At 45.1% G+C, this 13,151-nt stretch overlaps 1 non-coding gene across 1 annotated transcript; it reads right to left on the reverse strand.

Moving 5' to 3' along the window:
• Nucleotides 1–11,008: 11,008 nt before the first annotated feature.
• On the reverse strand, nt 11,009–11,171 carry LOC138565562 (U1 spliceosomal RNA). Its single transcript, XR_011301404.1, has one exon. It is a non-coding gene; the product is annotated as a U1 spliceosomal RNA (small nuclear RNA).
• Between the last annotated feature and the right edge of the window lie 1,980 nt (nt 11,172–13,151).

Here is a 13,151-nt window from a genome sequence, read left to right on the forward strand (position 1 = left end):
AGTCCTTTGATGCTTGAAGCACCTCTATGAGCAGTATGAGCTCTGCTGCTTGTGCTGAGTAGTGCATAGGTAGTCTTTTCATTACTAATATTTAATATTCCCCTGCTTCTAAACCCACCACTGCTGCCCCAGTTACTCTCTGTCTTGTGTCTTGGTAAATTGTCGCTGACCCATCAACTAAGAGCACCTCCTCCTCCTCCAGCAGTCTGTCTGTTGCTTTGGGTATGTCATCTTCCTTGCACTCATATGTGAGACAGTCATGTTTTTGCCAGTACTCTTCCATGCACGTTTCCATTAGTAAATTGGCAGGATTTACTGTTCTGCAGCACACTACATAGATATTAGGGCTGGAGAGGATAATCTTGTATGCCGATGCTCTCTGCGTGGTCAGGGTAGACTTCGATCTTTCCAAAACTGCAAATATTGTGTGCCCCACATTCAGTGTCACTGAGCATCCCAATTGTGGAACTTTTCTCGAGGGTGAAGGCAGCTGCAGCAAGGGATTGTTCACATGCAAACTGTTGTTGCATCACTGAAGCTAGTGTAGCACTGTAATAGGCAAGTGGCTCTTTTGTGTCAGAACCGCAGTCATTAGTGTGTCATTTAAATGTGAGAATATGTAAAATTCCAGCATGTAGTCTGGGGTGGCGAGAACCGGGGCTGTGGAAATCACTTCTTTTAAGTTGTTGACATTTTGTACCATGTCTGCTGTCCATTCTAGTTTATGATTGCCCTTTTGTGCTTCCTTGAAGCCCTGTAGGAGTGGTCTGGTGTATTTTGCATAGTCTAGAATCTATACACTGCAGTAGTTGCATAACCCTAGGAATATCTGCACGTCTTTTACTGTAACTGGCTTGGGCATGGCACACACAGTCGCTGGCCTGTCTGGTATGATTCTTTTGCTGTCTGCTGAAAAAAGCTCTCATAAGTACAGTACCTTAAGCCGGCAGGATTGGAGATTGACCTTGTCAACCTTGTATCCCTTGAGTGCTAATAGTTGCAATAGGGCGATGGAATCCTTGTGACAGTTCTGCTCACTGTCACTTCATACTAGCAAGTCGTCCACATACTGGATAACAGTACTGGGCATGTGGATGTAATCTAAGTCTTCATTCAATATCCTGTTGAATATTCTAGGACTCGCTCAATAACCTTGGGGCAAACGAGTTTGCTCGTAGCACTTTCATGCATGTGTGAATCCTGTGAGGTACTGTGTATTTGGGTGCAATTGTATTGAGAAGAAGGTGTTCTTTGAATCAGCTACGGTGAAATGTGTTGCTTCTTTGGGGATGCTGCACAAAATGGAGGCAGGGTTTGGAACTAGAGGAAAATCATATTGTATTATGTCATTAAGTGTGCAGAGGTCCTGGATCATTCTCCAATTGCCCCTGGTGCCTTTTTGACAAGGTGTATGGCTGTGATGCATGGTGAGTCTGAGTACATTATTATCCTCTTGTGCAGTAGGGCTTGTATTGCCTCTTTTAGCCCTTCTTCTGTCTCCCCTGATAGTGGGTATTGTTTTACTCGGGGTAGTACTGCTCCATTTTTTTTGTGTGATCTGTACTGGGGTCTCTTCTTTTTAGTAGCCCCACATTGTGTGGGTTGGTTTTCCATAGTTTTGTTGACACATACTCTAAGTTGCCCTGGACGAAGGGAGGCTGTGCAACAACAGCCATTAGGGGCCTCTGCACTCTCCTATACTGCAGCATGATATCGCAGGTCATGCAAATCTCAAGTATTATTCCCTCATCATCATCGCTATCCTCAAACAGTTCTACATCTGTCAATTCTTTGAGGGGTACAGTGGAATCAATGCACAGTACAGTGCACCACTCGCACCCGTGGGTGTCTGTGCCTAGGACTATAATTCTTTTGGCAGATACCAACAACCCCTCTAGATCTAGGGACAGTGTGGTGCCTGCTGCTAACTCTGGGGATGCTACAGGGCAGACGATGAAATCAGTTGGCACTTTCCAACAGGCTTTGGTAATTTGTGGCCCTGCCTGCACAAGCACTGTTATGCCATTAATGAACATGTCTGGTCAACGGGAATGCCTTGCACCACTACATCACGTGCCATAGCATGTATCACGAGCATCTCCCTCATTGAGCACATACCTGCTGTGGTGAAGACAATGCCATTTTCCGTGAACATGAAATTGTCATGTTCAGCTTGCTGAGTAGATCCCTGCCGGTCAAGTTGACAGGAGAACTCTCAGAATACAGTAGGGGAGCAGGTACTACCCTTCCTCCCAGCTTTACATGCAGATATGTTGTATATTGAACCATTAAAATAGCCCCAAAGTATCCCTGCATGTTGAGAGTGTTTCCAGATAGTGGGAAGTCACCTTCACTGATGCATGATTTCTCAGTGCTTTAATCTACGATAAAGATGAATTTTTTGTTTCCTATCTCTGCCACCACCAAGGGTTCCTCTTCTGGGTTTAGCGTCATCGACAGGACTGACACACATGTGCTCTCTGTGGGCTGTCCTAGTCAGGATAGGTGTCTGTCTCTGGGAATGAGAAAGGGTTTCCCCATTACTGTAGGACCTTGAAACAGGGCCACAATGCCATTGTGCATGCTTCTGAAGGTATTCGAGTTCTCTGCTTGCCGGATGTTGTTGTGAGGTGGGTAATGTTGCCTCACCTGTGGGGGATGTTGCAGCAGGGGTGGGCCTGGCATCTGCAGGAGCAAATGGGTATACACTTGGTATATCTCAGGTGGGATTGAGGTCATTCTAAAGGTCGGCCCCTAGAGAGATCCTTGGGGTGGTGCGCCATAGTACTGTTGGCCATAACTATATTCTATTCTTTGCCTGCTCCGGGACTCTCTTGAGAAATGCACCCACCTCCCACAGGTCCAGCATTGCCCTATTCCTCCTCCTCTGGGTCCCATTCCTCCAAGCCCCCCTCCCCTAGATCCTCTGAACCCACTTCTGCTTCACTGTTGCCCTCCTGGCCATTGCTGCCCAGAGTATTGTGGGTTTCTGCCCAACTATCCATGTCCTCCTTCATCCCAGACCATGACCATTCTGGTGTTTTAACTAACTTGGCATCAGTCCCGAAGCCACCACAGCTACTTTAGCTAATGTATTCGGTGCCAGCTATGCTTCTTCTGCCAGTCACCTCTGAAGCGCTTGTTTCTCATGCTCTTTTAATCTTCTACAAAGATGTACTATAATGCTTTGAATTTCAGGCCACCCCTTCACCTCAACCCCTACAATTTTGTCCAGTACATTTTGCACCTCCTTAGGCATGCCATGTTTTATCATAAAATAGAAAAAGGGTATTGACTGGCCCATGCTTTCCACGTTTCTGCTTTCCACATCTCATGGACCTTGAAAACGAATTGAGTGCCGTCCTCATCTTTGCCCCTTGTACATTGCATGATGGACTGCAAATCTGGTGTGTCTGGGAATGCTCGCATCCTACACTTTCACTCTTATCTTATTAAAAGATGCTCCATCATGAGCATCGCTCCATCATGAGCATCGCTTTTCGGGGTTATTCCCGGGTAACCCACCTTAAACCACACATTGGCAGCCTGATCCCCGACCACAGCTACCAATAAGCTTTTCATGTCTCCTATTGCTACGGGTACTCCCACCATGAGTTTTTCGAAAGCGTATATACATTTACCTGCGCCCGCCATAAGGGCCGGAAGTGCCTTAATTAGGTTGCTCTTGTCCATCTGTGCTCATGGTACATATATTGGCATCCCCGTGCCCTTGTGTATTGGGGCATTTGTATTTTCAGTTTGCTTTTCCCACCCTTTGCACTTCCCTTTTTCCTTGCTTCTGCCATCCGTCCAAACCATTCCCTTAACCTGCCGTCCCATAAACTCTCTACTTGGTATGCCTCCCCATCCTCATCCTCCTCAATCTCATCAAAAGTGCTCAACTCATCTTCGCCTCCCCTTAGGGAACCAATATTCTCATAACTCAGGCTTTCCCCATCATCGTCACTCTCGACATGTATGGTTGTCATAGGCGCATTGTTTATTCTGAATAAAAAATCTCATGACTTCGACTCATATGTCCCCTGCTGCACTGGCGTGTCTACCTTTATTACGTCACATGCCGCCCACATTCTGCCTAATTCTGTGCATGTCGACACCAGTGCTGTTTCTAGGTCTCTTTTATTAACATCTGCTTGTGCTGTGACATTTGGAGGGGAGACATATGGGGCGGTGGGGCTGTTGATACATTGGAACGCGTTGACACATAAGTTGGGTTTGTGTATCCTGCCATGGGACATGCTGCTAGAGGATATATTCCAGGATATATTCCCTTGTGTCGCACTGATGTCTTCTCATCCTCGTCTGGGTCTATGCACTTAGTATTGCTGTGTGACCCTCCTTCTCCTTCACGCTCCTCTGTATCCTCAAACATTTTCCAGAGGTTAAATATTTCTCTTCTGTTCTGCAATTGGTTTCCCTTGTGTTTTGGTGTCAGAAAGATGGACATGTGTTCCAGAATACTTCTGTCATAGGAGCCCTTCTCTGGCCACGAGCGGAGAAACCCTCTGATTTTGATATTTTCTGATCCTGTCACTGTACAACGGCAGGGCCTTGCAAATGTATTATATGGGTGTTTCTCCCCCCATGGTCACAAATGGCGTGTGCTTATGGTACTATGCCTGTGTTAATGCACCACACCAAGTCACATATTGTCAAAAACACCCAAAACACGTTTACTTAACAACCCCCCTTCATCAATAAAACCTTTTTGCCGCCCCCCTAACACCAACTACTATGCCTGAACTCTCTAATTATACAGGGTCCTTATGTATTTCCTCTTTTCTTCTTGTATTAAACAATGTTTGTGGTGCCACTTCCCCCCTCACTCAGCAGGGCTCATTTTCTTACTGTTTCCTTTCATTTTTATTTTCCCTAAAAAAACATATAAAACCAAAAGACAAAACGAGCTACACAAATGCCAAACTCCTGATTCCAATCTCTGCATATTCACAATGTGATAACACTTGTTATCCCTTGCAAGGCTATACTCACGTGCACATGTCACCTGAACTCCTCCATACACGGGGTTCCAATAACACCGGGCTGCACCTCTACTGGGGGCTGCACTCCGCTCCAAAGTTCAGACAGGATTCTGCAAAGATGGCTCCTGCACGGCCACTGGGAAGTACACATCTTTGGGACTAGTTTTAGGTGGGCGTGGCCCTTCCACAGAGGCTGCCAGGACACCTCTGCAGGTAAGGGGGGGATCACATCGGGGTACAAAATGAAGTCACTCCCCTGTGCGTTCATGCCAGATAAAATACAACCCACTAGGGAAAAAAGGCCAAGAGATTTCTTGCCAAGATAACACGTTTTCTATTTTACAAAAATACAAATGCAAGCAAAGAACTCTGCTGCTCGAGAATGTTCTGCTGAAAAAATAGCACAAGCAGAAGCTTATAAGGCATTACAGCAACATCAGTGTACAGTGAACATCTGTGAGGCTGGTTGGTGAGACCCTATACATGAGCCTTCTCCATAGGGGGATGCCAGGTTGTGATTAGTTCCAGTCTCGTCCATCTGTCTTTCACATTCTTTGCTCAGTTCATTCCACCCTTGCTTTGGACTATAATGTATTCCTCCCTGTACCTCTTATTACCAAGGGTGTGTTTATGAGGTATGGTGAAATGGTTTTGTTTACTTGGATCTTTTATGATCACTGGTTTTATGGTTGGTGGTCTGATGCCACCTACTATCGCAGAATTCAGGGGTCTTGGACTTGGTCAGTTGTGGGGGCAATTCCTCCTGGTGGGCTGGGTGGGGGTTGGAGGTCTGCTGGTGGTCTGGCTGTGATGAACGTGTGTCACAAGGAGCCTGGTACTGTCTCATGGCCTTGCAGGGTGCATTCCTCTATAGCATAATGAGTAATTGCAACAGTTGAGGAACAAAGGGAAGTTCTCTGGCAATTAGTAGCACAGCTTTGTTTGCCCTCAGCATTTGGGCCTGTTCATGTTTCTCCACCAGGGCTACCTGTACCGCGCGGCAATGCAGAACTGAATGTGTCTACCATAACTACAAAATTATGTCTCTTTATATGTTCACACTAAGTCTATACACGCGCATCTGTCTATGGGGCTTGCCTCTCTCTAAAGTGCCTAGTTGGGGTAAAGCAATCTTAATCCCTCATAAACTGAGGTTTTGTTTGTTCTTTCCAGCTCTACTATTTCTCCCACCCCACCCCACCCCCTCTCCATTCCTCCATCCTTTCTCGCCTTTAGCTACCACCACACATCTTGGGCACTATCTTTGATCCTTCTCTCTATTGCCCGTTGCAATGCTCTTTTTAACATTTGTTGTGCTCTTCCCTATCTTTCTTTTCACAATACTATACTCCTTCTTTTCTTTCTAGTCGTTTCCTGCATTGACTATTGTTCATCTATACTTCTTGATCTCCCTGCCTCCCAGCTTCTTCCCCTGCATTAAATTTACAATTTCTCAGTTTATCTCTTGTTCTTCTTACCCTCTCGATCCTCCATCAAACCCTCCCTACTTTCAATTTCATTACTTGCTTTCGAATCTCCTCTTCTGTATCGCTTTCTTTCGATTGTTTTCTAATGCACTCATGGCCTGGTCCACCTTATCTCTGCACTCATGGCCTGGTCCACCTTATCTCTCCACCCTACCCTCGTTCTATGTCCACTCGCGCCCCTTACGATCACAGGATCTATTTCTTTTAACTGTTCCTAATCCTCCTTGTGCTTCGTCTCGTTTACTCTAATTTACTCTTCTGGCACCTAGGCACCTAATCATTGGAATGTTCTCCCCCACTTACTTCGTTCCACCTCATCTCTTTGCATCTTTTAAACAAACCTCAAACTCTACCTCATCTCTTGTCTCTTAAACTCATGCTCAATTGTTATAATTTTTAATTGTACTGTTTTTTGGAAACTTTTATTTTTCTGCTGCAAAAAGCACTCTATGAATTCAGTATATACAAATAAAAATAAATACAAATACCTATACTTAAACATAACCTGATATATCCGCACAGGATACGATATAAGAAAATCTCATGCTTATCTAGTTCAAGGCATTATTTTTTCTGTGCACTTTTAAAACTAATGCTAGTTCTACTATTATGAAATGATATTCTGAAATGAGATGGTGTCTCCTCTGTTGTTCTTGACCAGCATGGAGAATGGGGTGAAATGCCATGACAACTCCAGAGAGCTTGGCTGACACTAGTGACAGGCCCCTGGTCCCCGTGCAGCCGTAGCGAGACCTTGGTCCAATCGCAGTCAAATCAACTATTTCCTGGAGATTGTAAGAGAGCAAGGCTCTCCTGGGCATTATATGCCTTCAGTCTCCACCTTATTTTTTGTTTTGTTTTATTATAATACAGCCAATAGCCTTTTTATAATATAAAAATAATACAGTTCAAGATACATACTTCAAATAAGACCATTCAACCTCATTACTTAAAATTAAATTTGACACACAAAAGGGAAATAAAATCAGGGAAAAAAAGAAAAAGAAATGAACTCAACTATAGGAAGCCAGTTCTGATGCGTTAGCCTTAGATTAATGGCTTAACCTAATCTTGACCTCCTAAATTTGTATTAATATGTTCCAACCAACTTTTGAATACTAGTCAGCGTTTAGTTAAATGATATATTAGTGGTATATAAATCCCCTTTAGATATATCTCTCTCTACATAAAAAGGAAATGTGTGGATATATGTGTGTGTCTGTTCGAAATTTTATGCATACTTCTCAGCATGCAACACATCTGAAATGTGTCTTGTGTGTAGATTCCATGCGTACACAATGTAAAATGTACAAAATATGCATGTTTCTAATGTTTCGTTTTTTAAAGCTTTTTAATAATAAGCGGTCTGCAATGCTTGGATATGTGTGTGTGTGTCTATTTAAAATGTTCAGCATACTTCCCAACATGCTATAAACCTGAAATTTGGTTTGTGGGTAGGTCCCATGTTGTAGACAATGTAAAACGTATAAAATATACATTTTGCTAATGTATGCTGTGGGCAATGCTTGGAGGAGGAACGTGTACTGATGAATATGCATGTATTGCAGATGCAACACATGCAATTATAAGTGAAGGTATCACATATAACTGAGAATAAGACATTAAAACATGTAGGTTTCAGATTCTATCGGAAACAATCTTAAAACAACGTGGAAGAGGATGTGGCTAAACTGAGGGTACTAAGGCGAATATCTCAATATATTCTCTTACATAGGGAATTATCCCATTATTACAAGGCAGACCATATGACAATACCAGCACAAATGATAAGACAATGCTTGGATGAAAAAATCACATTGATACACTAGTATGCTATGAAATTCAGAACGAATTTAGACACTAATTAGGACACCTGTAATGTGGTGTATGTACGGAAATATGTCTATAGTGTCTTCCTTGACGTGCACAAGCCACTCTGCAAACTGTTTATGGTTTGTTATTTTTGGCTACTTTTTGATTTATTAACTTTTGGTTCTGGATCACTGTTTATTTTTGATTTTGGACATTTTCTATTTGCTATTATTGACCGGTATATCCTATATTTTCATTTTCTTTCTCTCTTTTTTTCTCTGAAACCCACATATTCCTCCCCTTCTCCAACTCCTCATTTCTGTTGCATGTATTTATTCAATGATGTTTAATTGAAAATGAAAAAGAAAGTTATCACTGCCCAGATTTGAAAAAAGGCGCTTGATGCTGAAACACGTGTAATCAAAGGGCAAAAATGTTCACTATCTTAACAACCCAGTGAATAAATGCAGAAACTGAAATATCAAACTTTGTGCTTGTCTTTGATGAGTGTACATACTACATTCAAACAATAAAAGAACAAACCTGTTTGAGAAATGTTCTTATTCAGGTCAGTTCAACACGTCTTTTTTTATTTTATTTATTGAGCATTTGTTAGGTGCCTATACAACAAGATCGTGCTTCCAAGCGCCACAAGGCAACCAGGGAGGGGACAAGGTGGGTAAATACAACAATGGTCCTGCTACGCCTTGTGGCTTTGGGATGTGCAAGTGCAGTGAAGAGAGGTGCAGGAGGTTAGGAAGGGAAGGGGGGGAGGGATTAGGGATGGACAAGTGCTGGTGAACCTGGGAGGGAAGTGCAATGGGGTGCGAGGGATGGAGTCCACTGCCTAAGTGCTGGGTGGAGGGAACCCAACGAGTGGGATGCACAGTCACCTGGCATGGGGCCCACAAGGGCAGTGCTGAGGGGTGGAGGTTACTGATGTCAATTGGGCAGAGGGCTTCCTAAACTGTGAGATTTGTTAAGGTACCAGGCCACCAGTCTCAGTGGCAGTGGCGTGGTTAGCAAGGAAGGAAAAGAGAGAAAGAATTAGAAATAAACAAGGTTTTGAGAAGTGTCTGAAACTTAAGGAGATCTGGCTAAGTCTGAGAGGGACAGGTAGTCTGTTCTATAGAGAGGCACCACCCGAAGAGAGAGACCTGCCCCCCCCCCAGAAAGAGGAAGAGGCTGTTGCAGTAGTGCAGTCAGCAGAGGACCAGTGCTCTGGAAACATTGAGCTTCTAGGGAAAGGGGAGAAAAAGGAGAATGCCTTTCAGGAGGTGAAGCTGGAAGTGGGCCTTCTTGGCAAGGTCCAAGATGTGAGGGGTGAAGGATAGAGAGTAATCAAAGATGACCCCGAGTGAAACAGGGTGCAGCGGTCCCAATAGGAAGGATCTCTGTCTTACCGGCATTAAGACAGAGGTCATTAGCCACACACCATGCCTGGATAGCGGATAGACAGTCAGGACTGAGAGAGGAGGAAGAGGAGCGGTAGAGGGAAGTTTGAAGGAAAGCTGCGTGTCATCAGCATAACACTGGAAACAGGGTTGGACTGTTGCATACATTTGTCTCAGGCACCAGTTGCAAATTGAAATGTATTCCTTTTGTGACGCTCTTTGAATAGCAAGGGGGAGGTTTTTGATAAAATGTGATGCAAATTGTACATATTAAAGCATATTTATTCAGCAACACTGGTCAAAACTATTAGCTGTTTAGTGAAGCAACTCTTCAAACTGGTCCAAATTGGACAAAAAAGTGCCCCACTTGACTCAAAATACTGCCCCACACAAGCATTTTGCATTTTTTATTCGGCCATGGGCCTATAGGCCATTCTGACCAAGGGCACAACATTGAAAGAGCAATGGGAGAAGGACTTGGGCACGGATATAATGGAGAAGGAATGGGAGAAAATACTGGGATACCCCAAAGCAGTATTGAGAAACCATTTTTTCAAGCTGATACAACTGAATGTGCTGTACCGCACATATATGACCCCGCACAGGATAGCCATGTTTAATAAGGATGTGAATCCACAATGCCCATGGTCTGGGGATGGTGTAGCAGATCTAATACAAATGTTTTGGGTGCGTGTGTGAGGCTTTTGGGCAGGCATAGAGCAAGCCTGTAGGGAGGCCCGGGATCGCAAGATATGTGTGGTCAGCAAAGGAATGCTTGCTGGGAGCATATCCCAGTATCTGCAAATATAAACACGTGGTCAAGTTTATGGACATGGTTTGCATATTGGCCAAGAGAACCATTGCCATGGCCTGGAAAACTACCGGAGTGGCCACAATATGTAAAATGGCACAGGGAGTTTGAACAGTGGGCTGAGTCAGAGACCAAGGTGTGGGTTGAAGGGGATAACAGATCTGAGCCCGACAGCAACGATAGGTGTGTAGCCTGGAAGGCATAGGTTTGGGACATGTTCCACCCAACCGATGACAAGCCCCCCTGAACATGCCAGTCAAGGCAAGAGACGCTCACTTTTTGACCGGGCGTAAGGCATGTGTAGGAAGTTGTTTGTTTGTTGTTGTTAACCGTTGTTATTAAACACATTGATGTAAGTGTATGATGCAAATTGAAGACGTTACATTGAAATACATGGTTGTACTTATATAAATGCCAATAAAAACATGTTAACATAATAATAGGCCATTCTGAGCCTGGCTCTCTGTGCAACTAACCTACCTTTTCTTTCACCAATATATCAGAGAAAAGTGCAAACGCACCCACACAGTACCAGAAATAATGCAGCCGAGTGTCACACATTTAGGGACGTTGCAGAGGTCAGCAAATTCAATGAACAATGGATGAGTGTCACCCTTGGTGATCAGCCTTTCTGGTCACAGATTTTCCCCTGCCAGGTAAGTGTGAATTGCAGGCATAATGGCAGGGGTGGGCCTGTTCTGAAAGCCCCGCTAAGTGAGGGTGAGAAGGCAGGCCCTGACCCAGCCCCAGCCCTCTCTGAGCCCTCATTGCCCGCAGAGCTGCCTTCACACGTGTAGGGGAAGCTTTGACAGGAAGAGCCGAGCAGAAGAGGCACATTGTAGCACAGTTCCTTTCTACCATCATGCCAGGCTCTGCCCGGGATTTGTATAAATTCGAGCCTGGCTGCCAGCCAGCAGGTCCAGTCGGAAGCAGGAGGGCTCAAGAAGACCTGTTGCAGTCTGCCCACAGCCAGTCATCCCGAGACGGAGCCATGGCCCATTCCAAGTTGACAGGTTGCCCCAGTTAACAAGAGCATCTCAGGCGCGGTGCTTCCTAGACGGACACGGCAATGCCACGAAGGCAAGGCCTGCTTGTGCCCGATCTGTGCTCAGACAGGGCCAGCCGCAGCTTGCCCTATAGGCCAGTCCGAGCCTGCACATGCAAATGGGAATGTATTCCTTTTGTGACATGTTTGAATAGTACCCAAAGGGGAGGTCTTTGATAAAATGTGATGCAAATTGTACTTTTGAAAGAATATTTATTCAGCAATACTGGTTAAAACTATTAGCTGAATAGTGAAGTAACTCATCAAATTTGCCACATTGGCCAAAAAAGTGCCCCAATTTGACCCAAAAAACTGGCCCACACAAGCATTTCGCATTTTGGATGCGGCCATGGGCCTATTGCTCTATCAGCCAGTCCGAGCCTGACTGGAAATGAGGAGAGAAGGAGGAGATTAGGTGAGCAAGAGAGGTGAGATAGATATCGAAGAGCCATGTTGATAGGATAGAGCCTTGGGGGACAGCATGGGTAGAAGGTCAAGTGGTGGAGGAGCAAGGGTCTAGCTGCAACTGGGAGGGGTGGTTAGTGAGAAAAGAGGTTAGCCAATCCAGTGCCCGGTCTGTGATGCCAAAGCAGTTTTATGAGGATAGAGTGGTTGACAATGTCAAGGAGAATAAGAACAACAGGAGAATTAGAGCCAAGATTTACGAGCATGTCTTCACGGATGTTCAGGAGAGCAGTTTCCATGCCTCTGGAGGCCCAGAATCCAGATTGATGCTCATGGAAGCAACCGAGTTTGGTATGAAGGGCCAGTTGGGAGAGGGCCAACCTCTTCAGGAGTTCACCCAGGAAAGGGGTGGAGGAGATGGGGAAATAGTTGGCAGGGCAGGAAAGGTCATAGCCAGTGGTGAAAGAGTGGTAGGAGAAGTCAACAAGGGCCAGGGCAAGAGAGTAGATGATGTCCTTAATGGCTCTAGAAGAGCAGGAGAGCACCTTTTTGGATGAGACGTCCATAGAGTGGACAAATTCAGCAACGTCATTAGATGTTGTAGGCAGGTGGGAGGAGAGCGCAGGGGCTGGAGGGGTCGGGGGGTGGAGGCAAGACTGCAGTTATGGAGGTGGGGGTGGTGGTGAGTAAAGACAGGATGTCCTGAGTCTTAGAGGTGACATGGGAGGCCCAGGCGGTGCAGAGAGCCTGGGAAGGAGGGTGAATGGTAGAGACCACAGTTGGATTGGCAAGTTCCTTGCATATTTTGACAAGTTCAGCCATATTGTTAGTGGCTCCAGACATTCAGGCTTGGATGTGGGCCCTCTTCTTAGAGCGAATAGAAAAGTGATATTGCTTTTGGAGCAGGTGGCAGGCCAGTTTGTCATAAGGATGAACCCGATGTCTGCCACTTCCGTACAGCAAGATGCCAGATACAGAATCGTACTAGACGTGATATTTAGTGACATGCTTCAGGCATGTCACTAAATGACAGGGGCAAGGATGTCGAAGGTATTGGAGAATAGGTGCGGGTTAGCAAGGAAAGAGTCAGAGGGAGAGTCAGGAGAGGGGGTCGGAGGGGGATGACAGTGGAAGCAAAAGCAGTGACTGATACTAGCTTCATCAGTTGAATGACAGCGAAGGAGACTGGTAGTG

This window comes from Ambystoma mexicanum, chromosome 1q (assembly GCF_040938575.1).
Source record: "Ambystoma mexicanum isolate Mex_15411 chromosome 1q, UKY_AmexF1_1, whole genome shotgun sequence".
Classification (NCBI taxonomy): domain Eukaryota; kingdom Metazoa; phylum Chordata; class Amphibia; order Caudata; family Ambystomatidae; genus Ambystoma; species Ambystoma mexicanum.